Genomic DNA, 27,644 nt, shown 5'->3' with positions numbered 1-27,644 from the left:
CACAGTATGTTTGAAACGAGCAAAAACATCTTTACATATCCTATACTTAGTCATGACTTTGTCTGTTAGCAAGTGTAAACAAAACTGCACACCCCAGCATTTAGAATCATGATGCATAGGCAAGGAATGAGACCATTAAATCAAAACATGGGTGTTGCCTTCTCTGCAAACTGTTACAGTAATTTTAGACACTTCATTTTCAATCTGCTGTGAAAATTCAAGTCATGATAAAGGTGTGTTTGCTAAGTCAGTAGCTGGAGCATAGAATATAATCCAGCTCGTCCTGTTTTAGCAATACAGCCATGACTTTCAACTGCCTATAATCAGTTTACTTATCCCCACAAATACTATAACAAAGACTGAAAGTCCAAAGTGGACTTTATTTTTTATTTTTGTTTTACGAAGGATGTGCCAAACCTGTGAAATAAGGTAATCAATTTGGCGTGTAAGATCTATGGCATTCTCATTTAGGTTCATCTAAGATGCACTGTATCATACAGATTCGATACATCAAGTTTCTAATGAAATTCCAGCCTCTCCCTCAAGAGTTTTTGAGGAGGCCAGACATAAGTAAACTTGTACTTTAGTGTTTAAACCTGTAAATCTTTTTGGATCCTCTGTTTCTGCTTTGTCCAGTTCAGTTTTATAGTGTTTCATTCTCTTTATAGCTCTGCAGGTGATTGGTGGAAGTGTGACAGTGGTTCAAGGAGGTACGGCCATCTTACCGTGTCATGTCACTGATACCAATGATGACCTGACACAGATTACCTGGCAGAGGAAGATGAGAGAAAAACCTCATAATGACAATTTTATTACTATGTAACCCAGAAATAGACTCCAGTTTGTCAATGGACGTGATGATAGATTTAAATATATCGGGAATTTTAACAACAAAAATGGAACTCTCCAGTTATCCAATGTTGCCCTGAAGGATGAAGGCAGCTACACGTGCATCTTCACCCTGTTTCCAAGTGGAAATCAGAAGACTGAGATTCCTCTGAACTTGCTCGGTATGAAAAAACATTTATTTAAAATACTCTTTGTGTTTGTGTGTGACATAGAGAAGGAGTTACTTTCACCATCCTGCTTGCATGTTGATTTATTTAAGTGCTGTACCTCTCCTAGTGCCTCCTTTCACAAGCATCAAGGACAATCTTCCCACTTTGGGCACAGAAGAGGTTTTATTTGCTACCTGCACAGCTGCTGGATCGAAGCCTCCTGCAGTGATGAGGTGGCTAACTGGTGCTTTGGGAGACAAAGTGAGGACGACAACAAACTCCACCCAGTGTGACAACAGCACGACTACCACAGTCAGCTCTCTGTTTGGTGTTCCTACGAGAGAGATTAATGGTCACAAGGTCCAGTGTGTCATTAGCGGTGACTCCCTGACTAAAGAAGAAACCCTGCCCTTCCCCATACAGGTCTACTGTGAGTATCATCTATTACGGTAATAGAGTTTATTATTTTCCCTCTTTTGTGTCGCTGTCCATTTAATAATTTTAATTGTTTAATTTGCTATTTAACAAGGTGCACAGCCAGACACACACACGTTTACATTCAACCATAAGGTAATGCTACTGAACTGAAATGAGCAAAAACCTCTTTTCACAGTATGAAATTACTCTGTACCGGTCATCCAGCCATGAGACAAAAATAGTTTCATTATCTAATGATAAAATACATTTGTTTATGAATAATGTAATGTCTATCCTTTCAGTTCTTTTTACAAACCCTACATCAGTGTTTTTAACAAAAACAGACACACACTTTTTTATAACAAGTAGCATTAAGTATTAAATTGAGACACGTTTCTCCTTACTTCTCTATGTTGAGTGGGACTGTAACATTTTACCTCGGCCACATAAAATAGTAACTAAAGAATATTAAAATAGAAAAAATATTATTGTTTGATCAGTAATTTTAGTTGTTTGTTGTCTGTATGCATAGAAAAAATAATAATAAAACCCCGTTAACAGTTTCCACTGCAATAAGCCTTATTATGAGAGTTTATTTTTGACTCCTAAACAACAGTATAAAATAAGTAACACAACGGTATGCTTGTTTAGAACAATATACCTCAAATTTAGAGTTTAAAGCTATAAGTGCCCTTTTTAACTGTATTCTAGATATAAGATCTTGGATGGCAGAAAACTTTTTACAGCTTAACCAGGACAAAACTGAAGTTTTAATCATCGGTCCCGAGGCTCAGAGAGAGAAACTCTTGTCTAAATTAGAGGCATTTTCACTATGTCCTTCGCTACAAGTGAAAAACCTGGGTGTTATTTTTGACTCTGAGCTTGGTTTTATCCCACATATTAAACATGTAACCAAAATTGGATTTTATCATCTAAAAAATATAGCCAGAGTCCGCCCTATTCTCTCTCGGGCCAACACGGAGATGCTGATGCATGCTTTTATTACCAGTCGCATTGATTACTGTAATGCCCTGCTCTCTGGTCTTCCTAAAAAGAATATTTCAACTTTACAACTTTTACAAAACTCAGCAGCTCGTGTGCTGACGAAGACCAGAGGGCGGGCCCACATTACACCGGTTTTAGAATCGCTGCACTGGCTCCCCGTGTGTTTCAGGATCGATTTTAAAGTTCTTTTATTGGTTTTTAAATGTCTTAATGGTCTTGGGCCTTCTTATCTCTCAGATCTGCTTTTACCATATGAACCCTCACGGACCCTGAGGTCCTCTGGTACTGGCCTTTTAATTGTCCCTAAAGTCAGGACACATACTCACGGAGAGGCAGCTTTTCAGTGGTATGGTCCTCGTCTGTGGAACAGCCTGTGGAGGAGCTCAGGGCCGCAGAGAACGTACACGTTTTTAAGAACAGGCTCAAGACCCACCTTTTTAATTCAGCTTTTACTTAACGTTTATTTATTTTATGCTTTTTTATTCTATCCGGTTATTCTATTATTAATTTAGGCTTTACCTAATATTTATTGATTTTATTCTTATTCATTTTTTAATCTTCTTACTTTATTTATATTTATATTTATATTGTATCCCGTTCTTATTTATTTTATCGTTTTACCCTGTATATAGCCTATTGCGTCATATCTCCAGTGTTTCCTCGGAGGGGGCTCTCTGCACCGGGGCTGTGATCGACCGTGGCTGCTGGGTCTCTGGGGGTCCTCTCAGCCTGGCTGGGGGGCTTCTTTGCCTCTCTCCTGCTGTGTGCCCGGCCTGGAGGTTGCGGTCTGTGACCGGCTCCCGGTGCAGACGGCTCCCTGTTATAGTGTTTCCTCATTTGGCACATGCGTACCCAGCCCAATTTTACGCTTTAAGTGTGTGTGTGTGTGTGTGGGGGGGGGGGTGGGGGGGGGGGGGGGGGGGATATGTGTGTATTCACATTGTTTATGTTAATGAGAGTGTGTGGAGTAAGTTGGAGGGTGGGGTGGGGTGGGCTGCTTTTAACCATGTAAAGCACTTTGTGCTACTTTTTTTTTTTTTGAAAAGTGCTTTATAAATAAAGATTGATTGATTGAAGTGTATGTAAGTGAGCCAATGAAAACCATGAAGCAGGAAAAGAACTGTTTTCTAAAATGGCTTTAAAACAAAATCTAAACTAACCAAGATTTACTAAAACATATGTGAGATGTTATTTTGATAGCATAAATATTTCCTCAGTTCAAGATTAACACATTTCTTGCTCTATTTTTTGCAGTGTCTCCTACAGAAGTGAACATTTCAGTGATTTCAGAGGACTCATTTGAGTGTGTGACAGAAGCCAACCCAAATGCAAACTTTACCTGGAGCAGGTAAAGTATAAATATTTCTTTTACTGCCTAAGGCATGTTTTTTAAGTAGAGTGTGCTAGTGGTCCTATCAGATTTAAGGTACCATAGCAGAGTTGGGTGCGAAGAAAAGTTTTCTGATATGTATCAACAGATTTTTGCTATATTTGGGAGATTAAAACTATCCAGAAACCCTGTCTTTGCACCACCACAGATCTCCTCTACCAAGACACACCCACGATATCTAAAATCTCTCCCTCGGCTGCCCCTGATAAACACTGTACCCAACACCTAGGGCATCTCCTGCACATGTTATTTCTTCAGGATATTCTTATTAGGGCTTCGTGGGTTAAAGCCTCGCCCCAGGGATACCCGCTCACCATTTGCCTCGTTTCTGGGTTGGGCCTTGATAACCCCACCGTGAAAACCTACTCTTCATAGGGTTTTCTGAATCAGAATCAGAATCATCAGAATCAGAATACTTTATTGATCCCTGGGGGAAATTATTTTTTGTTACAGTGCTCCATTTTAAACCAACATTAAGACAAGACAGACAATACGCTAACTAAGAATAGTACAATATATACATATATATACATACATACATACATAAGTCACTTATGTATGTATGTCACTGAATGGCTCTTTATCTGCTTTTCACTAAAGACAAAGACTTTGCCAACTGCCTTTATTCCCCCACAGCTCAAGCTGTAGTCCAAGTATTGTCTCCATTAACATGATGTTTTGTGTATCCATCGTCTTTATGTGAATAAAGAAAAATACTATCACAAAGACTGAAATTTGTTTAACTTTTCATTTAACTTTTGGCACAAATCACAACTCACTCACTTTATGTATATTTAATGTTGAGCCTCATTCATGTTTTTTATCAGATCTGGGCAGTCTTTCCTGGAGTCTGCTGTCAAAGAAGAGGGTGCAAAGCTACAACTGCTGAGTCTGACCGCTTATCTAAATGGCCTCTATGAGTGTGAAGCAGCTAACTCATATGGAATAAAACATGGTCAGCTCTATGTGCATGTGGCATCAGGTGAGATCAGTTTGGATTTAGCTGTGCAGTTTGTTCAAATTTATCTTTTGTTTCTCTTTTTTAGATCTGAGCTTTTGTGGATGTGTCATTTAGATGTTACTCTGTTTGGTTTTCTTGTTTTCTCCTATTGAAAGATATAAACAGAGACTTGAATATCTAGACTATGAGTAAAATTATTCCACATAAATTTCTCTCCATATTTAAGCATTTTCATCATGCCCTAGAAGTTAGAATTCCTTGGAGAATAGTTACGTTAAAGAAGTAGTTCGATTACCCTAGAGATAAGTTAATCAATCAATGAGTGATGCTCCACCCAGTGTAATACGACCAGTTCTTTAAGCTAACAGCATGTCTTAGCTTGAAGTTCTTTTCATACCAAATTTGTCTCACATTCTTTTCTATGTCAGATCTTGTCTGTTGGAAAACATTTTTCAATGTGTTGGATACAGGTGTCAGGTGGTGTTTGAATACTGTCCAACTCATTTAAATGTGAAATATAAAACTAAATTCCAATAAACAGAGAAAACGATTAATCATCTCCTTCTCAATATATTCTTCCTTCTTGTGTCTCTGCAGGAGCATGCTCTGCTGCTTGGGCCTCATTTGGTCTTTTGCTTTCCTTGAATGCCATTGGAGCTACATGGTTCTTTTATAAATCCGGGTGTTTTCAAAAGTGCTTAGAACAATAACTCTTTGTGCACTGAATACGTAGCACTCTACTCCTAATATTAAAGGATATGTACACAATGTACAAATAGCTTTTGAAGTTTTAGTGAATAAAAATAGGCCAAGCCTCAATTGCAGACATTGTGCGGTTATATTTTGACTGGCATAAATGTGATTGGACCTGAACCGGAATGATGTCAGGGAAACTATGGAAGCCTTTTGAACAGCTCGTAATCTAAAACTTACAACATCCTCTTAAAACAATGAATTCATTCTCATGTACTGGGTCTCTGATGTTTTATTTGTGATTTGAAAATATGTGTTGTACAGGGAGAGCAGAATTATTAGGCAAATGAGTATTTTGTCCACATCATCCTCTTCATGCATGTTGTCTTACTCCAAGCTGTATAGGCTCGAAAGCCTACTACCAATTAAGCATATTAGGTGATGTGCCTCTCTGTAATGAGAAGGGGTGTGGTCTAATGACATCAACACCCTATTTCAGGTGTGCATAATTATTAGGCAACTTCCTTTCCTTTGGCAAAATGGGTCAAAAGAAGGACTTGACAGGCTCAGAAAAGTCACAAATAGTGAGATATCTTGCAGAGGGATGCAGCAGTCTCAAAATTGCAAAGCTTCTGAAGCGTGATCATCGAACAATCAAGCGTTTCATTCAAAATAGTCAACAGGGTCGCAAGAAGCGTGTGGAAAAACCAAGGCGCAAAATAACTGCCCATGAACTGAGAAAAGTCAAGCGTGCAGCTGCCAAGATGCCACTTGCCACCAGTTTGGCCATATTTCAGAGCTGCAACATCACTGGAGTGCCCAAAAGCACAAGGTGTGCAATACTCAGAGACATGGCCAAGGTAAGAAAGGCTGAAAGACGACGACCACTGAACAAGACACACAAGCTGAAACGTCAAGACTGGGCCAAGAAATATCTCAAGACTGATTTTTCTAAGGTTTTATGGACTGATGAAATGAGAGTGAGTCTTGATGGGCCAGATGGATGGGCCCGTGGCTGGATTGGTAAAGGGCAGAGAGCTCCAGTCCGACTCAGACGCCAGCAAGGTGGAGGTGGAGTACTGGTTTGGGCTGGTATCATCAAAGATGAGCTTGTGGGGCCTTTTCGGGTTGAGGATGGAGTCAAGCTCAACTCCCAGTCCTACTGCCAGTTTCTGGAAGACACCTTCTTCAAGCAGTGGTACAGGAAGAAGTCTGCATCCTTCAAGAAAAACATGATTTTCATGCAGGACAATGCTCCATCACACGCGTCCAAGTACTCCACAGCGTGGCTGGCAAGAAAGGGTATAAAAGAAGAAAAACTAATGACATGGCCTCCTTGTTCACCTGATCTGAACCCCATTGAGAACCTGTGGTCCATCATCAAATGTGAGATTTACAAGGAGGGAAAACAGTACACCTCTCTGAACAGTGTCTGGGAGGCTGTGGTTGCTGCTGCACGCAATGTTGATGGTGAACAGATCAAAACACTGACAGAATCCATGGATGGCAGGCTTTTGAGTGTCCTTGCAAAGAAAGGTGGCTATATTGGTCGCTGATTTGTTTTTGAATGTCAGAAATGTATATTTGTGAATGTGGAGATGTTATATTGGTTTCACTGGTAAAAAATCAATAATTGAAATGGGTATATATTTGTTTTTTTGTTAAGTTGCCTAATAATTATGCACAGTAATAGTCACCTGCACACACAGATATCCCCCTAAAATAGCTAAAACTAAAAACAAACTAAAAACTACTTCCAAAAACATTCAGCTTTGATATTAATGAGTTTTTTTGGGTTCCTTGAGAACATGGTTGTTGTTCAATAATAAAATTATTCCTCAAAAATACAACTTGCCTAATAATTCTGCACTCCCTGTATACTTTGGTTTCAGCCAAATACATTAAAGTTGATTCTGTGCCTCACAGTACAGATGGACAATGATCCAAAACACACTGAAAAAGAAGCCCAGGAGGTTTTGAAGGAGGCGTAGTATTCTGCAGTGATGGACTCAGTCCCCTGATGTCATTCCAACTTGGCTGGATCTTACATCCTGAACACAGGATGTAAGAGCCAAGAATAAGAAAGTGAAAAGCCTGAGATTAAAGGGCTTGGAAAGGATCAAGAAGAGAAAACCCATTCTCCAATGATCTCTAAGACTTCACCCATTGCCTACAAAGGATACAATAAAGTATTCAAACCAAACAGTCTGTTTTATGATTATGTTTATGTTTCTCCAGTTACAGTTCAGCTTCATGCAATACAGTAGTTTTGTTCAAAGCCTTCAATTAAAATTACGAGTTTTGCACTTGAATTGCACCTTGTTTGGTTTTCTCTAAAGAACTGAGCAGTTCAAAAGTAAATCTTTTTCTTTCTTTTCTTTCTTGATTTTTGAGGAATTAAAACTCAACCGTTCTTTCTAAAATCTGCAGATACGCTAAAAGTCTTTGCATATTCTTCTGAAACTATCCAGACAGCACAACAAAGTATTGCAGACGTATACCTGCTCTGTCAGGTAGTGGCAGGTAACAGAGATGTGGTTTATCTCATTAGGAAGAATGTGTTTCTGTGGGTTAGCGCTGCTTTACCTACATTTCACCTTTCTCTTCATAACTCACACAAAGAGGGATTCAGGAGCTTTAATTTGGCTTTCTTATCAGCAAGAAGCAAGTACAATAATGTTTACCTCCACTTCACCTGACAATTCTGCTGGGGAGGCATTAGGTTGCATTGACATTGCTTACCCACTGAAAAAGATTGAAAAATGTCCTGTCCACCAATAATAATGGATTGCATTTATATAGCGCTTTTCAAGGCACCCAAAGCACTTTACAATGCTACTATTCATTCACTCTCACACACTGGTGGAGGAAGCTACAGTTGTAGCCACAGCTGCCCTGGGGCAGACTGACAGAAGCGAGGCTGCCATATCGCACCTCTCTGGCCAGCACCAGTAGGCGGTAGGGTAAAGTGTCTTGCCTAAGGACACGACAACCAGGACAGAGAGCTCGGGGATCGAACCGGTGACCTTCCGGTTACAGATGCACTTCCCATCTGTAACCTCCTGTGGAGGTTGGAAAAATTCGATATTTCATTTTCCACTATTTAACCAGGTCAGTCACTTGGTCCAGTTCTTCCTGTGACTATTAAGCCAATCACCCTCCTCTCAGTTTTTGCTTATGTGATCCATGGCCAGAGCTGGCAATTTCAGAGCTAATCTTCAGTTATGTTTGAATATACACAAAAAAACAAAACAAAAAAAAACTAGCTTCTACTCCGTGGCTGCTGGGTGACCCGTCATCTGGGGCTCTCTTCAGCTCTTCCCAGGAGGGTGGCACAGATGCCCCTCCGATGATCCTCCTTGAGCTCTTGCACTCTGGGAGCCTCTGGATGTCTGGGGCCTGGATCTCCTTGATGCCTGCTTCATGCCCTGGGGGATGGGGCCATGGCTCCCCACACCCCTAGCAGATCATTACATAGATAAACCTTTTGAATACAAGCCCGCTGGTCCACACAGGTGTGCGCACAGGTGTGCACACGGGTATTCACTGTTCATTGACAAAAACTACCCCTTTCTTCGCTGCTACCTCAAAGCACATTGTGCGCTGTCAGTCTTGTGTGCTGCACAACAACATTCAATATCTAGTACTATTATTTACACTTAGCTAGATTAAAGCGATGGTGTTTTGTTTATTATGCTGCTTGTAGAGTGGCTGTGGCTCAGGTGCAGCAGCTCAGCTACTGATTGGAAGGTTAGTTGTTCGATTCTTGGCTTCCCCAGTCTGCATGCCAAATATCCTTGGGCAAGATACTAACCCCAAGTTGCCCTCTGATGTGTTCATCAGAGTGTGAATGTAGTTTAGTTTGCACTTGTGTTTAGAAGTGCTTGTATGAGTGGGTGCAAATGGGTGAATGAGGCATGTTGTATACGGCGCTTTGAGTACTCTGGGAGAGTAGAAAAGCGCTATATAAGAATCAGTCCATTTACTCTTTTTGCTTGTTTTCTCTTTTTTTTCTTACTCTCTCAACAGGTGACCTGGGAGATATTTTCGTTTTAAGTGCCCTTTCTTACTGTCCCTCTTCTCCTCTGTTTTTCTTTTTCCTTCCTCTCTTTCTTTCTCCCTTTCCTATCCCCCAACCATGCCTGTCCTGTCTGTAACAACTGAAAATAAAATAAAATAAAATAAAATAAAATAAAATAAAATAAAGGTCGATCAAATAGACCAATACTGCAAGGCCGTGATGATCCACTTGGTAAAGTAAATCCGTTAGGTAACTTGTTGGCTGTCAGACAATAATTCTCGGCAGCCTTACCCCAATTTCTTTCGGGGTCAATAATCAGGATCAATAAAGTTTTATTGAATTGAATTGAATTGAATTGAATTGAATTGAATTCTGATGGCTAAAGAACCAAACGGGACAGGCAAAAAAAAAAGGAACCTTCATAAGCAGTTTTTCTCTTTTTTTTAAAATAAGGAGACATCAGCACAGTCAAATGACAGACAGATGTTATTCTAATGCTTGGGGTCTTGTAGTGTCTAATACAGGCCCTGACTGGGGACACCTGCTAATACACAGAGTAAAGGGTCGCCTCACCATTATAAAGAAAGTAGGTTAAGAACATAAGGGCATAATATATTTGAAAAATGTTGAAATAAGGGACACAGGGTTGGATGCATTAGGTATTTGGGCATCAGGCACCGGCCCATTTTCGATGTTTAAAATAGTAAATCACTGACACAGTTTCTGTATTTCCAACACACAAACCTCACAGTAGAAATGACCCTAATTATAGCAAATGCTAAAGAAGTGTTAGAGATACAGACGAAAAATAAGTTGTTAGATTGTGTTTTCGACTGTCTCCCAAGTTAATGTTTCGAGGTGTGTGGCATTTGCACCTGCTAGACCAACCCAGACCACATTATGATTTCAACTGACATCAGGTATGGGTCCAGCCAGCCTAGCACTTGTTCTGCAGTTGTTTAGAAGTACTTTACTGCCCCCGATCGAGACATATAAATCTTTGCATCACTTACCTGTAAACCCCCCCAACGCTAAAAGTTACCATGGAATCATTATTGAATTGCAGAATTTTCAGGCGGGGAATGAAGCAGCATCCACAGACAGTTTACAGGAATGGGCAACGTCAGGATCTGCATGACTTAAACTGATACAATGTCACCTATGATGTGACATGAGCTACTTCCCCTTACCATAGGATTGGTTTGTTAACCATACCACCAGAAGGGGTGATGTGTGGTGGCTTTGCTGGGGTCATAAGCTGAGAGTTAAAATCCTCTCTGACTGGAAAGTAACCTGCACACTAAGCTTCTCTCATCGTGCATTTTTGTTCCCTAGTTTTGAGGTGTGTACATGGACGTCCTCTGTGTTCCAAGGGGAGTGCCCAATGAGTTTAAAGCTAGAAATCAAATACCTGCATGGCTTGAGTCAGTCTTTTTCTGGTGGGTGACAATTTATAAAAACGTAGATTGGATTGTTGATTATAATCAACAGAGATTTCTGAGTCACACTCGGTATGAGTGAAGGGGATCTCTGACTGCGTGCAACTTCTCTGATGACTTGGCAGAATAGAATTGCTTTAGATGAACTGACCCATTCAAAACTTCAGTGGAGCAGTGGTTTGGTAGGTGAAGTGGGAGTGTGTCTTCTCTTTAAGTCTCTGCAGCTGCCTTGTTGACTGGATGCTGCTTCATTCCCCGCCTGAAAATTCTGTAATAATAATGATTCAATATGACTATTTACAGTAAGCTGAAGGAATATATCTGTCTCTCTGACCCTCTAATCTGCTCTTTTCTCAGGCCTTGTTTTTGCGGCTCTGCTATCTGTTGTACGAGTACATCGTGTAACTGAACTGCTTTTCTGTTAGAGCTTCACACACAAATCTGTTCCCAGGATAATTCTGGAAGAAGTGTATAAATGAAACACACAGGATTGCCCCAGTGAGCACTCACATAGACACTCATGGTGTTTGCTTTTGCTTCCTTGCAAGTAAAATAAACATGTTAGAACTTGCTACTCTGTCTGTCTCACTTAATAAGAGGATTTTTTCTAACAAAGACCAAGAAACCTAATATGATGTTTTCAGACCAAGGTGATTGTAAGTGAGCCAGTGACAACTCTGAATGTGTTTGAAAGGATTACTCCTTGATACTAAACCAAGATTTATGGTTTTGTCTGACATGACAGGATTCAAACATGTACGAAACATTGTTTTGACATCAGTATTTCATCAGTTGAGGGTTTATACAGTTCTGTTTTTGATCTTTGAATTCTCTGTTACATTTCAGAGGACTCATTCGAGTGTGTAACTGTGAAAGAGGGAGGAACCAAGAGAATCAGAATCATCAGAATCAGAACACTTTCTTTATCCCCAAGGGGCAATTAACAAACAACCGAGCAGCATACGTTGAAGATCAGGACAATAAGAACAGGCAATAGGAGTGAAATAATAAATACACAGAATATACAGAATATACACAGTTTTAAAATTATACAGTTTTAAAATGAAAGTGACTGAAAGGTGAATAAATAACTAAGTGACTAAAAGTGAATAAAGTGTCAGTAGTATAAGAAGAGTGTAGTTTATGTTTCTGGTGTGGGAAATGTTCTTATTGGCTGGAGTTAAAAAGCAGAGTACCAGCGGAGGCGGAGGTGGAGGCGTCACCCAGAAGGAAGCCGGGGTGAAGTATGTGAGGGGGGTCATAGATGATTTTGGCTGCCTCACTAAGGGCATGTTGGCTGAAAACCTGTGCCAGAGTTCTTACAAGCAGTCCAATGATTTTGGAGCACACTGATGCAGTATTCTGCAGTCTGTTCCTGTTCTGAAGGCTGAGGGAGTGAAGCACATTTAATGCCTTTGTACAGCTTTTTCCTTTTATTCACCCTCACTTCTTAATGGCTTTGTATAGCACATATTAAGGTTGGGGTGTTTTTTCAGGGTTTTTTTGTTATATTTTGTTCTTTTTCATTAGCATCCTTAACGTTTTCACAGACCTCGAACACCTATAAAAGATAAATGTGCAAACATGTTTGTTTTGCAGTTTAGATGCTGAGAATTATAATCTCAAGCATTAAAATCAGGACTCCCTTCCTTGGACCCCTACTTGGTGTTTTGTGTTTATGGATTTTTACGTCTTGTTTAAACATTATTTTTATATTCTCTGTGTGACTTATGTTTCTTAGTTTGGTTTTCTTGTGCTTTTGAGTTTATCTATATTTCTAGTTTAGGTTGTTTGGTCCCCTTCACGGTTTTGTCTCGTCTTTGTGTCCTTCCCCCAGTCTCTACCTGTTAAGTCAATCTTGTCTCCATGTTTATTTGCCAGTTTGGCTCCTGAATTATGTCGCTCGCTGTTTCCGTCCCTTGCTCTGTCACCCTGGGTCCTCGCTGTGTTCCCTGTATTTAGTCTGCGTCTTAGTGTGTGTTCCTGGTGTTTTCTGTTTTATTCTGACAGTTCTTTTCATCCTGTGTGCGTCATGTTCAGTTTAGCTCCCTCTGTCTCATCCGTTAGATCATGTTTGTGTACACAGGTGTTTCCTCTCTCCCCTGACTCCCTCTCGTATATATTCTCTGTCTCCCTCCGTCCAGTGTCGGAATCTTCCTCTGGCCATGTGTCCTGTTGGTATTTTAATTCCTTCTGTTATTCTCACATCTGCCTGCCACACACTGGGTATCCTGACACTCCGTCATAGCTGAAGACTGTAAACTGGAAAGTGAAGGAGGGAAAATGTTACTGACTGAGACATTGTTGTCGATGTGTCGGTCCACACTGAGTGAACACTGAAAATACAGAGAGGTCAAGAAACTAACAATTAAAAAATTTAATTGTTATACCCTGAGGTTCTCGACCAATGTGCTTTGAAGTAAATGTTGATTATTGAACAGCTCACCACAGAAACTGAACATTTTAAAATCCAGATCCATGCACAGGAAGAAACTGTGGTGATTTTTTTTTTTTAAATCATTTGTTGTCAAATTGTCAAATGAGACCTTAAAACTTAAACTAAATCCATTATGTTCACAAACCGACAGTGGAATTTAAAAAAAAACAAAAACGTGTTTTTTTATTTATTTTTTTAGCAAAGCAGTTTTATTTACACTGTGAATTTGATTACACATAAATTATTTTCACTTTAAACTGCACCAGTGTCACTCAGCAGTCCTTGGCTTCTCTTTCTGTACTTCATTGCGGATCCATTAAAAATGAGAAATTCTCATTTTTGTCTCTTACAGAGAAAGGAACAGACACCAGATGAGGTCACAGAGATGCGAGGATCCTCCGCAGCAGAGACAGACAGAGTGACTGCCGAGACATCAACTGGGTCCAAGGGTCATGGCGTTTGGGCTCCAGCTAGTCACCACAAAAGGATGGATCCCATAAACACAGCAATAACCATGAAGGGGTTGGCGGAAATCCGGGAACACCAGACCAACAAAGTTCGAGAGGCTCTTGGGCAAAAAGGGGAACACCTTCCTGTTCCTTTTTCTGGAGGATACACAGATCGTTGTTTGAAATCGGGGCAGAATAATCCCCTGATCTGTGCCACGACTGAAGGGTTGTCTAACCCCTAAGGTTGAAGAATGAAGAGCAGAGGATCACCCAACTGGACGACACTGGTAGCTGCAGCAATAAAATAAAGGCTAAAAGCTCCTTGGACAGAGGTTCTAGTCTGAGTACGTCTGAAGGGTATAAGGTAGCACCAAAATAAAGCTGTGGGAGACCCGGGGAGTGTCATCTGTACCTGCTACTGTTGGAATCCTAGTTTTTCTTGCATCTGAACTGCGCAAACACAGAGGTCATCTCACATATGGTTCGCCCCTCAGGGGGACAAAGGACCTCAGGAGTGAGAAGAGATGAACCCGGCCACACTGAATTATGGGGTGTTGGTGAGCTCATTATTCTAATGACCTCATCAGAGGGAATTGTTAGATTCTAATATTATTTTATGCCATGTTATACCCCTAATTAAAGATTGTGAATTATTATGTAGTTTTAGTTTGCATTATTCTCCTGAATTAGAAGAAGCTGATAACTATTGCATTAGTTAAACTGATTTGCATTACATTAAACTGCTGACTTGTTGTGAATGAATGATATTGTTTATGATGCATTATACTGCTGAGTTATAAGAAATACTGTTCGCAGAAAGTTATTGTCTTATTTGTCTGATTAGAAGAGAACATACTGGAGTTTTCTGCCCCATCTCAGCAGGAGCAGATAGACGGGGAGCCAAGGTCGTAGCTTAGGCGCTGTGTGAGAGAAAGCATGTGAATGTTTAGGCTTTTTATGATAAGGTGGAGGCACCAGAGGCTATAAAAGTTTGAGCAATACTCCACCATTTTGAGATCTGAGGCTGTCTGCATACAGTGTCCATCTCCCACGCGTGTGATCATTAAAATCATCGTTTGACTCAACCCGACCGGACCAGTGTTGTTATTGTGGTTTTTTCTCTTGTCTCCATCCCCAATATTTTGAACCTTAACACTGGTAAATGCAGTGTTAGTGTGTTTAAATATTAAGTGTTTCTTTTCTTCTTTTTTTTTTAATCTTAAGTAGCTCTAAAACTACATTAATTTATTTATTCAGTGGTTGAGACAGCAAACTCTTCTTCTTCTTCCAACTGGTGTTAATCATGTGACATGACTGAGAGCTTGATGGACCCAGTGGTGAAACTGAAATGTTTTATTGTCTGTCCAGCTGTATTTTTATTGGATACTTGGGTCAATGCTCTCAAATCATTAAAACAAAAAAGAAGACATTTCTCAATATTTTATTCTCTTACTTTGTAGACTGATTTACAAGCCTGTGAACACAGTTAGCAGGGCTCTGCATGTAGACACAAAGACTGTGGTACAAAAGTTAAAACACAGCAAACATACAACAGCAAGGCTGGCCCAGAACACAAGGACACTTAACACAGAAATATAAATCATTCATGCATTAAACAAAAGGCAGCAAACTCGGCGGATAAACCAGTGTTGCATCTGCAAGTAAGAGACAGCTTAGCAAAGAACCCATTTTAAATAATATCTTCTGGCACTTTGTTGCAAGCACTCTGTAACAAAAACACATAATAATATTTTGAATATACAAAAAATGTCAGATAACACAAGAACTGTGATTAGAATTAGAGATATCAGGTCTTATCAAGCGATGAACTAAAATTTGAATTTTTTCATTATATATAATAGAAGCTTTCCTGGAAAGAAAAACACACAATGAAACTCAACTTTATTGAAACAGTGTGGGATCATCTTGATAGAGACAAAAAGGCAGCCAGCATCCGAAGAAGAGTTTTGAATGTCCTTCAAGAAGTCTGTAGAATTCCTGTGGTTCTGCTCACAAATGTATTTGCATCATCAGTTTAATCCCAACATTATTATAGTGGACAAAATAACCCACGATCTCTGGAACATGGTTCAGTCCAGTCCCCGTTTAATAATGTCCAGTCAGAGACATGAGACTATGTCACAGTACTTAAGGACTGTATTTGCTGCCACACATTAAGCACGCACTCTGGCTTTCGAGTAAGGATTTGGTTCTGAAATTGGTACAAGTAGGAAATAATATAAACACCTATTTCAATTATTCTTTCACATTCGGTATTAAAGCCAATAACAAAATAAAGTATGATATTAATTATGGGATAGAAGCCGATTATACAACGTGGCATAGACACAGAATTGCAGCTAAATCCCTCATTGCTGGATCAACACTACCCTCTGGTGGTCGTTTCAATAAATGCTTCTGAGTATTTTAAAAAAAAAATTTATATTTTATCAATATGTTGTACTTCAGCCCAACCTGCTTGCTACCAGTGATGGTACATAAGCTCTTTTTTGAGTTGGTGTGGAGATGGGAGTGAGGTTTGACTGCTTAAATGAACCCAAATAATTTACCAGTGGATAGCACCACGTGTAATGATGTTAAATATGCTAAATTTAACTAATTAATTAATTAATATTTTATAACAATCACAAACAGGTGCCATGTGTTTTGGTTACAGCACTTGGTAACTGTGCAAAAATGCAGTACTTTTGGAAAAAGCCTGTGGAACATCACCTGTGTTTAAATGTGGTTTATTTTACCAGGGTGCGGCAGAAACTACCTAAAAGTCTAGGTATTTGGATCTTGCAAGTTTTGAATGCACTTTGTGGCTTTTTCAAAAGAACATAAATACTTTGACTCTGTACAGGTAACAGCAGTAACTTCCTTTTTAAAGGACGCAGCTGTTTGTAGTTCTGGTAATCATATTACGGTAATGTTCACTGGCAGAATTACAGCAACACAACAGTATTGAGGATGCTGGAAGCACTACGGTTTTGCACTAATGAACAGTTTGAGTCTATTTTAAATGTATATAGGTAACAAATTATTAGTAAACTTTACTTGAAACTATGCACAACTTGAACGTTTACACACAGCCTGACCACAGTAACAGCCAGAAAAAGGTTCACAAAGAGGTACTGTTGAAGAACTCTTGGGGCGGGACATTTGTTCCCGTTAGGTGTGTCAGAGGAATGTTAGCAATTTCCTTCTCAGTCTGACATCTGTTGTATTTGCACGAAAGCACATGAAAGTGTGATGCTGAGTCGTCTGGTGCTGCTGACTGTGCTCCTTTTTGTTATGCATATGCTAATAATCATGTAAAGATATAGATACATATAAATTAACTCGTCATGTATTGCCCACATGTTACCAGCAAATAAGTAAACATTGAGTACTTACAAGACTAACTAAACTAAATAAAAGGAGGATGCATACAGCATTTTTTTTTTAAGTGAAGTAAATAGAAGTCAGTCCGAGGAAAGTCGACATAATCTCGATAATAAACATCTCTTCCTGTGACACAAATGTCCCTCATCCCTCAGGGTCACACAAAGGGCTCTACAACACTCCACAGCTGCAGAATGTACAGATTGCAGAAACATTTGTGCTGAGAACTGAAATTGTTTTCCAGTAATAAACCTCCACAGACTCTCCCATGCTTGACGAGTGGTGCTCCTTACTGGAGTTTATTATTGATCCAAAAAATATTATTATTATTATTTTTTAAAGATAACCAAGACAACCAAAAAGTAACCCATTCATGTCCATGGAAACTTTTCACTGTGTTAATACCTTGTTTTAAATCTAGAGGCCTAAGCCTATAATACAATTACCTGCATATGTCTGATTTTGGCTTATCTGGGTAACTTCAGGGTTAACACTGGATTTTCTGGTTCACTACCTACTGCTATAGCTTGCTATGACAACTTATGCTGTAACTGAACAATCGATTATGCAGAAAATAACTTCACAATTCTTAAAATATCTCTTGGACCCCTGTGCACGACAGTGGGAAGGTGTAATTTTTTTAATTTTTTTTTTAAAATACCGTTTAATGTCTTAGTGTTTCCCTGATTTTATTCCTCTTCTTTTTCTATTGGCAACAAAAAATGTATAACACATTTTAAATAGTTTATTAAATTCATTTAGATACTTAATAAATGTCATAATATGATATTGATTCTCTGCTGGCAGAATAGATTTGATGAATGTGTTATGGTCCTGAGCCTGTGGACTCAGTGGTTTTGGTTTTGATTATTATCTTATGTTTCAAGTTAATTCTTGTTAGGATTATCTTGCTCTTAGGGTTTGGTATCTGTTTTTTGATTTTGAGCTCCTTTTGTTCTGTGTCTCTGTGCCTGCCCTGGTCCAACGTCTCTGTGTTCCCTCCCTGTTGCCATGTCTGATGTCTTAGAGTTAAGCTCATGTCTGTGCATACCTGTTGCATTTCCTGTTTTACTTTGATAGTCTCTGTCCTGTCATCTTTGCCCTTCATTCCCTGTGTTCTATCTGCGTTTCAGGTTTGTTTAGTTAGTCTTTCCAGTTTAGGTTTTGCAGTGTAGCAGCTCTTGTGTTCAGCCCTTGTTTGTAGTTTGTTTCACCCCTCTGTAAATAAAGTTATATCATAACAAATCCTACATCTGTGCTTGCACTTGGGTCCTTCTCTCCACATCACACAACTAACGACGCAGCTGTGACAGAATTCAAGTTGTTAAGCTGTACCTTACTGAAACCACAGGGATGGTTGCAGATCAATTTGGTGATTTAGAAAGCCATTAAATATTGTTTTATTGTTTGTTTGTGTCTCTTTCGCACTCTAGGAATCACAGATCAATCAGACAATCAATCAAATTTATTTCACAAGCTCAAGCGATTTCCACATCTTCTTCATTAGTAAGGTTTGATGTTTGAATGATTCCAGTTTAAAGTTACAAAGCTCTAATGTGCATCCATCAACAGCAGTGAGAGCACACACAGTGATAAAACTATAAACTGCTATTAAAATGTTTATTGCTAAATCTCCAGATTAACTGAGCAATTTGCAGACAACAACTGAAGGTGAGATTCGAGCTATAAATACACAAGAGGTAATCGGGGAGAGGGTAAGAAAAAACAAATAAACATCTGAAGCTACTTCAAAAAATGGCAAAATAAGCAAAATTATAAACACACCAAAATTAAACAGGAAGCAAAGCATAACTAAACAAGGGAACAAGATATTAAACTGGAATGGAGGCAAACACAGAACCAAGACTAACAGAGGGTCAGAGAGAGTACAGGGGGAACTGACAGAAAACTGAAAGACAACAAGCTCCAGAAAACCCTCAATAACTAAAACTCACAAGAACTAAAGACTCAATATGCAAAAGAATATCATAGAGATCAACATAAAGCAGTAAAGCAAAGAAAAAAAAAGTTAAAAATTAAAAAAAAAGAGAACCCAATAATAAATTATACTGAAAAAATAAAGAGTGAAAAACAAAACACTGAGTCAAACACCTAGGAACTGTGACAGTTTTATGCCTCCCTGTGTTTCTGAAAATCTCTGAACTGTTTGTAGGTTGAACAGTTCCATCAATGCAGCAAATCAATTCACACTTAAGCTTGATTACTTTCTCAGTTACAATTTCAATGCTTCATATATGTGTGAAATTTGTAAATTTGCCTTTATGTGATAATTTCTCACATGAGCTGAGAGTTTCTCAGTATGGCAGTAGACACCGGTTTGAGCCCTAACTAAATTTGGATAGCTAAAGAAATTTTTCATGATGAAGATGAACTTTCACATTGTTTTACTCTCAGACTCAGTCCCACACATCTAGGGTCTATTGGTTTTTTACCTTGCTTTGTTGAACAAGGATGTGGGAAGCTAGTAAAAAAATGAGAGCAATGGAAAAATGTTTTCATTACTCTCCTTAGTCGTTACTTGTCTTTCACCAAGGTTATACAAAACAGCACAAAGCAGAAAAATGAAGCATAGGCAAAGAATGAGACCATTAAATCAAAAACAACTCTAAGGTAAATAAGGTAATTCTCTGAGAAGGCCAATCGTCCACACCGTTGAGTTGTTTAATTTTTATCCTTTTTTCCAATCTGCTGTGAAAATTCAAGTCATGATAAAGGTGTGCTTGTTGTGTCAGTAGCTGGAGCATAGAATATAATCCAGCTAGTCCTGTTTTTAGCAATACAGGCATGACTTTCAACTGCCTATGACTAGTTTACTTACCCCTACCAGTGCAAAGTGGGCTTTATTTTTATTTTTGTTTCATGAAGAATGTGCCAAATCTGTGAAATAAGACAATCAAACTTGGTGTGTAAGATCTGATTCTCGTTTAGCTCCATCTAAGATGCAATGGATGACACAGGTTTGATACATCAAGTAATTTCTAATGAAATTCCAGCCTCTCCCTCAAGAGTTTTTGAGGAGGCCAGACGCAAGTAAACTTGTACTTTAGTGTTTAAACCTGTAAATCTTCTTGGGTCCCCTGTTTCTGGTTTTCCTAGTTCCTCTCTTTAATAGTGTTTGTCTTTACAGCTCTCCATGTGATTGGTGGAAGTGTGACAGTAGTTCAGGGAGGTACCGCTATTTTACCGTGTCATATCACTGATACCAACGATGACCTGACACAAATTACCTGGCAGAGGAGGACAAGAGAAAAACCTCTCAATGGCAATTTTATTACTATGTAACCCAGAAATGGACTACAGATTGTCAATGGACATGATGGCCGATTTAAATATGTCATAATTTTTGATGACAAAAATGGAACTCTCCAGTTATCCAATGTTGCCCTGAAGGATGAAGGCAGATAAACGTGCATCTTCACCTTATTTCCGAGTGGAAATCAGAAGATTGAGATACCTCTAAACTTGCTTACTATGAAAAACAGACAAACAAACATTTGTGAGACAGAGAATTACTTTCACCATCCTTTCACCCACTATGTTGATTTATTTTAGTGGTGCCTCACTGGTGACAAAGTGAGGATGACCCTACATCGGTATTTTTAACAAAAAAGACACAACATCAAAATTCTGTAAACACCTTTGTCAACATACTTCTCTTTGTTGAGGGGTATTGTGACATTTGGTGTCACTCACTTACAATAGTCAAAAAAATCAATATTAAAATAAAAACATAAAAGAAAATTTAAAAAATTAAAACAAAATACAAATGTATTTTTATTCAGTCATCAATTTTAATTGTTTGTGGTTGAATGCTGCAGAACCAGCGATTCATTCTAAGATTGCAGAAATATAAAACATAATTCTCTTAGTTTGGGAGTTTATTTTGGACTCAGTACAAAATAAGTAAGACAACAGTAATGCTTATTGAGGGTCACTATACCTCTAATTTAGAGCTCCAAGCTATTTAGAGCAATGTATGTGAAAATCATGAATCTATATTCATGAAATTAGAAGACAGGAAGGAAGGAAAATGTGATGAGAAACAGCATTCTGTGCTTCAAAATCTCAAACAGAAAGGCACCGTAAACATGAAGGTCTTAATAAACATGTCATGGTCCTGGGTCGGTGACCCAGCGCTTTTAGTTCGTTATCATTTTCTTGATGATGATTGTTTAAGTTCTATCTGTTATATTCAGTCTGCGTCTGTATCTGTCTGTCTATGGTGTCACCCCATCTGGTTGTGAATCTGTCTGTTTAGTTCAGTGTCTTGTCTGGTTCCATGTGTCTGAGTTTCCTGTTTTATTGTGAAGGCCTGTGTCGTATGTGAGTGTGCTCAGTTTACGTTTCCCCTGTCCCGTCAGCTCAGATTCCTCCCAGCTGTGTTGCCCTCCTGTCTCTCATCCCCTGATTACTGGTGTGTGTATTTAAGCCCTATGTGTTCTCCTGCCTGTTGCCGGTTCGTCTGTGTTACGTCGTGTCAGTCTGTGGGCCACGGTGTCCTGTCCCTCGTCTGTGTCTCTCTGTCTCTCACCCCATTCTGGTACCCTCTCAGGTTTGTCATTTAGCTTTCCCAGTTTAGGTCTTTAGTTTTGTCTTCCCTCTTGCCTGTTTTGCCATCTCACCACTGTGTAAATAAAACTTCACCAGCATTATCATCTACTGCCTGCGTTTTGGGTCCTTTCTCCCTTCATACCACACGACTCGCCTCGGCAGCCGTGACAAAACAGAGCTGTGCCAGCAGTAAAAGAATTGTTTCTAAAATAGCTTTGGAACGAAATGGAAAAGTAACCAGAATTTACTAAAATATATCTGATACTTTTGTACTTTTGATAGCATTAATATTTCCTTGGTTCAAGATGAACACATTTCTCACTACATTTTTTGCAGTCTCTCCTACAGAAGTAAACAGTTCAGTGGACTGAGAGGACTCATTTGAGTGTGTTACAGAAGCAAATTCAAATTTTAATTTCAGCACTCAGGCCATTTTTTTTTTCAAGTTCACTCTTCTAAAAGTTTTGGACTTTGGGCAGATCAAATGAATAAACCACTCTCCTCCTATCTGATTGACAGTTTCATAGCAGAGTTGAGTGTGGAGTGAAGTGTTGTGATATGCATCAACAGACTTTTGCTCATCTGCTGGGACACTGACTCCTGGTAGAGTCCATCACCCACTGGGAATTGGTCTGACTTACTACCACCAATGCAGAACAAGCCTGCCACTGTGGCTGTACAGTAGTCAAGTGTCTCATAATAATGGCCACATACCTGGCATTCTCAAAGCAACCCACACAAGAAACCCCAGTGAAAACCGCATTGTTCCTCTTGAATCTGACATTCAACAGACGGACTCTGCAGTACTCTGGCACAGACCTTCCCAGAAAGACTACACTTCATCCTGGAGCATCTGGACTCCCCAGGAACCTACGCCAGGATCCTGTTTGTGGACTTCAGCTCTGCCTTCAACACCATCCTTCCAGACCATCTCCAAGGCAAGCTCTCCCAGATGAATGTGCCTGATCCCATCTGCCGGTGGATCACTGACTTCCTGACGGACAGGAAGCAACATGTGAGGCTGGGAAAGAATGTCTCGGACTCCCGGACCATCAGCACCGGCTCCCCTCAGGGCTGTGTTCTTTCTCCTCTGCTCTTCTCCCTGTACACTAACTGCTGCACCTCCACCCACCAGTCTGTCAAGTTTGCAGATGACACCACCGTTATTGGACTCATCTTGGACGGGGATGAGTCTGCCTACAGGAGGGAGGTTGAACGTCTGGTGTCCTGGTGCAGCCACAACAACCTGGTGCTGAATGCCCAGAAGACAGTGGAGATTGTTGTGGACTTCAGGAAGCACACAGCCCCACTCCCCCCCATCATCCTGACTGACACCCTCATCACCTTTTTGGACTCATTCCGCTTCCTGGGTACCACCATCACCCAGGACCTGAAGTGGGAGCCCACCATCACCTCCGTCAAAAAGAAAGCCCAGCAGAGGAGGTACTTCCTGAGGCAGCTGAAGAAATTCAACCTGCCAACACGGACGATGATGCAGTTCTACACTGCAATCATCGAGTCCATCCTCACCTCCTCCATCACTGTGTGGTACGCTGGAGCCACTATCAGGGACAAACAGAGACTGCAGCGTGTTGTTGTTCTCTGCTGAGAAAGTGATTGGCTGCAGACTCCCATCTCTGCAGGACCTGTACACCTCCAGGACATTGCGGCGTGCAGCTCGGATCTCAGCTGACCCTTCTCACCCTGGACACAGTCTGTTTGACCTGCTCCCCTCAGGCAGGAGGCTCCGGTCCATTCGCACCAGAACCTCTCGCCATAAGAACAGTTTCTTCCCCTCTGCTGTCGGACACATGAACAATAACCGTATGACTGTTCCCACCACTAACACATGACTCTACACTGTGTTCACTGCATCATTCCATGTTTGGCACTGATCACCACCTGCACTCATGTATATATCATGTATATATCTATCTACTTAGCACTTTTAATTCTTATTTTTATGTCTATTTAAGCATTATATGACAATGTTTGCCCTAAGTACCGCAGCAATTTCCTAATGTTGTAAACCTGCTCAACATTTGGCAATAAAACCCTTTCGCTCACTTCGAAAAAACATCGGTACAAATTATAAGTCTGTATCATAATGTCTGGTGTTTTCGTGTTTGTTGGTTTGTTTTTGCGAGTTGGTTAGATTCCGCTCCAGCCGGTCAGAGAATCCCCCGCCCCTCCCTTCCTTCCCTCCCCATCTCCAGCTGCCTCCCTCTTCCCGCTCCACCACAACCACCCACACATGCAGGGCCTTGGAGTAGGGGTATGTCACCAGGGTGCAGAGGAGGCTACCCCCCTGTCCCCTTCTGGCTGCCTCTGCCTCAATTTTATCCCACAACTTAGACATTCACATTACTCACACCCTCATTACACATACATATAGGATCTTGGGAGTGGGCACGATACATGGAATCCAAATTACCATCAGGGTGTACACCTCACCCCTCGCGTGGTTGCCCACCTCTCAATTTTAAATACACGTAGACATTGAGGGCTAGCAGGAGGGGCTATGCGCTTACCTGCTGCTCTCTGGCAGGTAGCTCCATGCCCTCCTGGGTTTTAAATGCACCTTAGAACACACATGCATCAACACTACAATGAGCGGGTGGAGGGAGGTTTGGAGTCTTCTCTCACCCCCGTTCTCTGCGGCCTGCTGGAGCGGGGGGGCTAGGAGGAGGAGTTGGCCATGGCGGGCTCCCTCAGACATCGGTGCGTTGGTGGTTCTTTGTGTCTGGGGATGGGCGTCCAGGTACACACCGGCTCACTCCTTGGCGGCCGCTTATCGGGGCCTGGATCCTGGGGCTCGCTCGGGCCACTTCAGAGGTGGGGTGCCCCCGGCCTCTCGGCCTGGGGCTCGGTCACTCAGGCACAGCTGGCTGCCGGCGGAGCTCACGGGCGCGTCACTGCAACTCCCCCTGGCTTCTGCTCCGCGGCTGCTGAGTGACCCCTCATCTGGGACTCTCCTCAGCTCTTTCTGGGACAGTGGCGCGGCTGCCCCTCTGTTGGTCTTCCTTGGTCTCTTGTGTTCTGGGGGCCTCTGGATGTCTGGAGTTTTGATCTCCTCCATACCTGCTTCATGCCCTGGAGGATGGGGCTGTGGCCCCCCCACACCCTCTAGCAGATCATTACATGAAGGAACCTTTTAAAAAAAACAAGCACGTCCATGCTCACAGATGTACACACGGGTGATCACACCCACAAACTACACCCTTTTTGGCTCCTACCTCAAAGCACACTGTGTTCTGTCGATCTTATGTGCTGCACAATAATGTTTAACATTTAGTATTTACTGTCATATTCCCGTATATCATTGTGATGTTGTTTATCATATTATTCTTGTTCTCTTCTGCTTGTTTTCTTTTTTCTTTCTCAACAGGTGATCCAGGTGATCGATAGATGCATTTCTTTTTCTGCCCATTCTGTTGGTTTTTGTTTTTTGCCCTTCTCCCCTGTCCCTCTTCTCAGCTCTTTCTCTTTCTTTCTCCCCTTCTTTCCCCCAGTCAAGTCTGTCCCGTATTCAGCAAGTGAAAATAAAATAAACAATAAAAGGTGAATCAAATGGACCATTACGGCAAGGCTGGGATGGTCAATTTGGTAAAGTAAATCCGTTGGGCATCTTTCTTTGCCTTTAAACAATAATTCTGATGGCAAAAGAGCCAAACGGGACAGGCAAAAAAAAAAGAAAAGAAAAAAGAGAATCCCCCGCCGGGCTGCCCTCTCCTCCCTGTGCCGCACCTCACAAACGGAGGGTGCCCTTACTCCCAGCAAATGGGCCATTTGGGCCATGGCAGCAGGAGTACGAGCAATTTTTTTATTTTTTTTTTGCCGATGCCCGTGATGCCGCCCCCAACCACGATGCCGCCCCGGGAAACCGCCCGTGTCGCCCGTATCAAAAAACGCTACTGGACTTAGCTGTGCAGTTTGTCTAAATCTTTTTGAAATTGTTTGATTTTTTTTTGCTGCTGTTGTGTCACTCAGATGTTTCTCTGTTTTATTTTCTTGTGTTCTATCAAAGGAGAACAAAAGTAAGAGACACAGAGACTCGAACATCTCGAATTGGACTCTCCCTCTTTAGGAATTCACCTCATGCCCAAACCAGAGGTTAGACTTTGTTGGAGAGCAGTTACTTTAAATTAGTGGTTAAGTTACCCTATGACCAAATTAAAGAGCGCATGAGTGATGCGACACCCAGTACATTACAACCAGTTCAACCACTTGATGTTAAAAACGTATCTTAGCTTGTAGTTCTTTCCAAATAACAAATTTGTCTCACTTGCTTTTCCTACCTCAGATCTTGTCAGTAATGATGGGAAGTCTTTTCTCTTTTCAGAGAGCCGGCTCTTGTGGCACGACTCCCAAATGGCTTTCATATCACTACTTGTCAGTACATGAAAGTTTTTGAATGTTTTAGAGACAGGTGATGCATGATATTTAAGTACTGTCTGAGTCATCTGTTTGAGTAATATATTATCTGTATTTGAGCTTTTGCTGGTGTTGTGTCATTCAGATGTGATTCTGTTTTCTTTTCTTTTGACTTCTATCAAGGAAAACAAATAAAAACCTGAAAATCTACACACAAAAAATGACTTTCCCTATGGAGATATTCCAGCAATGCCCAGATAAAAGGTTAGACATCCACTACTTGTCCTAGCCTGTCAATGGTTCTTTTCATAGTCATAGTTAATCCCATTTATTTTTGTACCTTTGATCAAGGTTTGAATGCAAATTATAAATTGAATAGAATTGATTCACCTTTGAATAGCACTTTAATTAGCCATGTATTATGAAAAGGAAGTTCACCTGAGTTACAGGTCTTCCGGCTGTAAAACTAGATGGTCTGCTCACAGACCTGCAGCTTGATTGTCATTTTCCTGAGAACACCAGAATTGGTAGGTCTGTAACTGACACCTGAACCATGCAGTGGGGCCTGGGTTAGGCAACAGGCAATTCCTGGGTGACAAAAGCACTGATTTTGTTAATGCTCCCTAACCTTCACTCTTTAATGTTTTGAATTGTTTGTAGATATTGTGTATTGTTTATTTCTTCTTTTCTGGCTGATATATTGTGTGTTTTGCATTGCTGCGTTTGAGAGACACCATCGACCAGAACCAAATTCCTTGTATGTGTTTCCACATATAGTTGGCCAATAAATTTGATTCTGATTCTGTGCATTTGACAACACCAAATGGTCCACATAGTCTGGTAGAAGTTTAAAGGACACTACCCACCATCTCATCAGAAGCATGTCTTATCTCATCCTACCAGATAGGATGAGATAAGCGATCGTGGCTCAAGAGTTGGGAGTTTGCCTTGTAATCGGAAGGTTGCCGGTTCGAGCCCCGGCTTGGACAGTCTCGGTTGTTGTGTCCTTGGGCAAGACACTTCACCCGTTGCCTACTGGTGGTGGTCAGAGGGCCTGGTGGCGCCAGTGTCCGGCAGCCTCGCCTCTGTCAGTGCGCCCCAGGGTGGCTGTGGCTACAATGTAGCTTGCCATCACCAATGTGTGTGTGAATGGGTGGATGACTGCATATGTAAAGCGCTTTGGGGTCCTTAGGGACTAAGTAAAGCGCTATATAAATACAGGCCATTTACCAGTTGAGAGTTAAAACTAGAAAAATAAAACCAGTCAGTCTTGTTGGGGGTCGTCGTGTTGCCTCTCCGGTGGAATTATTGCCACTTTTATTTTAACCAAAGCAGGTGAAGTAGATTAACAGTGGTTCTTGCTTCCTAACTGGACAGATTGATATGTCTGAAGTTTGGCTGACTTTGTGTTATACACTATTCTTCAGTCCCTTTCTTTTATTTATTTATTTGGTCTGAAACAGTGTATTTTCATCTGAATGAATGATGATGAGTGATGGGA

The 27,644-nt window shown here is 40.7% G+C and overlaps 1 pseudogene across 1 annotated transcript; it reads left to right on the top strand.

The window, feature by feature from the left end:
• The first annotated feature begins 482 nt into the window (after window positions 1-482).
• LOC309690465 (nectin-4-like) lies at window positions 483-9,497 on the top strand (annotated as a pseudogene). Its single transcript, XR_014280762.1, has 7 exons — window positions 483-570; window positions 669-1,010; window positions 1,126-1,428; window positions 3,675-3,768; window positions 4,638-4,792; window positions 5,369-5,435; window positions 9,494-9,497. The product of XR_014280762.1 is annotated as a nectin-4-like (transcript).
• Window positions 9,498-27,644: the final 18,147 nt, after the last annotated feature.

The sequence above is a fragment of the Aulonocara stuartgranti genome (genome assembly GCF_965226115.1).
Source record: "Aulonocara stuartgranti genome assembly, chromosome: 16".
Classification (NCBI taxonomy): Eukaryota; Metazoa; Chordata; class Actinopteri; order Cichliformes; family Cichlidae; genus Aulonocara; species Aulonocara stuartgranti.
This window is presented reverse-complemented; position numbering and strand designations above follow the sequence as displayed.